Source organism: Chelmon rostratus, chromosome 1, assembly GCF_017976325.1.
Source record: "Chelmon rostratus isolate fCheRos1 chromosome 1, fCheRos1.pri, whole genome shotgun sequence".
Classification (NCBI taxonomy): domain Eukaryota; kingdom Metazoa; phylum Chordata; class Actinopteri; order Chaetodontiformes; family Chaetodontidae; genus Chelmon; species Chelmon rostratus.
In genome coordinates, this window is record NC_055658.1 from 33,482,238 (window position 1) to 33,484,737 (window position 2,500).

General features: G+C 45.8%; 1 protein-coding gene across 1 annotated transcript in view; it reads left to right on the forward strand.

Annotated features, from left to right (window-relative positions):
• The window catches only part of LOC121604637 (ankyrin repeat and BTB/POZ domain-containing protein 2-like), a 15,494-nt gene that overhangs the window by 1,256 nt on the left and 11,738 nt on the right, over positions 1 to 2,500 (forward strand). The gene's annotated exons all lie outside the window — the stretch shown is intronic.

Consider the following 2,500-nt stretch of genomic DNA (forward strand, 5'->3'; position numbering starts at 1 on the left):
AAGTATGTAAGTATTTTCAGCAAGCCGTCATGTATCAGTAAAATGTTCCTGTCAGTGTTTCTCATCATATCTGATGTTTGTGGATTAATATTCTGTCTAGTATGTAGTAATAGTAGAGTAGAAGAATAAAACAGCAGAAATGGAAATACTCAAGTAAAAGTACCTCAAATTTGTGCTAAACTTTATTCTGATTTAATGTTTGATTGCAGTTGTGAAAATGTTTTTATTTTTTACGTTTCAAAGCGAAACATAAGACACAAAGACAAACTTGACGTGGGAGAAATGCCTCTGTGTGTCACATGTTCGCTAATGAAAACAATCACGGTCCATCACCCAAACACACGAGTGTTTTCACAGTCTGCAGCGTGACAGCTTCTTGTTCCCGTGGCCTCTCTGTGACTTCTTTCCTCTCTGTCATCCTGTCAGATAATAACTGATGTTGGGAACATGCTCCATCTCTGATACTGTCCTGCCCAGTAAAACTCGATCAGCTTGTATTTAAACAGTGTGAAGTGAATGAAGGCTCCTGTGGGGCTGTCACAGTGCACTGAGGCTGTGAGCTGACCCCATCCTGGAGGACCTGCCCTGCTCCCCACAGAGCACCAGACTAAATCCCTTAAAACTGCTCAGAGCGTAGTCCAGATGATAATAACAGATAATTAACGGCAGGTTAAGAAGTCCAGCAAACTATGGGACTGTGATGGGAAACCCCTCAGACAGGAAACAGGCATTTTGGGTAATAACGATACGGAAGTGAAAGATCCTCTCTGATAAACGTCTGCGGTCAGATGTCGGCTGGGACACGGTGGGAGGGAGCTCATGCAGACTCCCCAGCACTGAGGGCCTTCATGCTGAGAGGTGACGGTGCTCACTGCTGCACCACCTCCTCACTCTAAATACTGTATCTCCATGTTCATCATCATTTCCTCCAGTTTAGTGCAATTCAGTATGTTAGCTGAACTAAAAGGCTCCAAGAGCAGATGACCCCCCCCCCCATAAAAAACAAACCCTGCCTGTGGGATTAAAACTGCTAATTATCACATATTAAGTCAAACCAGTAGAGGACGATGTGGCCTACATCAGATCAGATGGAGTTTGCAGGTTTTCACTGAGCAGTGGCTTCTGGGAGGAAAACCCACATTAGCGCTCCCCACTAACATCCCGTCCTGCTCGTTAACTGACCCTGACACGACGTCAGGGCAAACACACACACAGTCGAATCAACTGAGGCCAGTTTTGTTCGTATTAAAGCAACTTTAGACACGTAGGGTTTTGTCTTTTGTGCGTCTTTAAAGGAACTGTCCAACAGTTTGGAGAACATGTTTGTAGATGCAGCAGAGTCAGGTTGGAAGATGATGTCACACCATTGCCTGTTTAGAGTTTCAACATATTCAAAGTGAGTTCAGCTGTTCTGGCTTTAACTCATACCACGTGATCTTCATCAGCTGATGGGGTTTTGCCAACTTTTCACAGATTTCTGTTATTATTTGTGCTATTTTTCTGTTTGCATATTTTCAAGCCAGCATGGATGAGAAGTTCAGGAAGTGGTCAGAAAAATGGAAATTTGAACATTTAGAACTGAGGAGGATTGTGTGACGTGAGATTTCAAACAGCAGAAACCAGAAGGACATAAATAAAATCAGAGTCGACCTGGAAAACGTGAATAAACAAACTAAATCACCAACTCTTACTGTGAACGTGATAAACACAACCCCCCCTCGAGGGCACCGTGTTTCTCTGCCTCCAGGCCAGTGCATGCTGGGATATGCGCTTCAAGCCCCTCTCCCACGAGAACGAACAGGAAGGAGCGGGTGAGGTAAATGGGGGAGTGTTGTTAGCCTCTGACCCACACGGACGACACAAAGGAGCTCTCATTCCCGCTCAGGCTGCGGGGCACGAGGTTCACGGCTCCGAGCGGCGTCCGTGCGGCTGAACAAACGGCCGCCGTCAACCACTCCGACAAAACACACACTCACGCGACCAGACGCGCTCGGCAGCCTCGCTCGGGTTTTAGTACGGACCGCCAAACTGTTCGGCCCGATCTGCTGACAGAAGCAGATCCCAGCAGTGAAATGTGAGGAAATGCTTCGTCCAAACACAGCTCGTAATGTCATCACCACCCTGAGGTCGCCACGGTGAGCAGGTTCACGTTATCGCTGCGCGCACTCGCGTCTGCGGAGATCAGGACAAATCAACTCCAGCTCACCGACCCTTTACTTCTGATCCCTCACGAGGTTTGTTGAATTAAACAAATGATCTTAATGTGTCAAACAAATCAACGAATCTCTTCGTCCATAAAGTGTAGACATCGAGGAGAGTGAACAGATGTTCTGTTCATTCAACGGTTCAAGACCCAAAGATGTTAAATCTACAGTTTTATATAAAACAGAAAGTCTTCATGTCTGAGAATCAGTTTTCAGGATGATTATTGAGTAACTGATTAATGAACCAGCTGTTATTGTTCAGTCTTTTCTGGATTTGAGCCCAGCAGAGAGGTCTG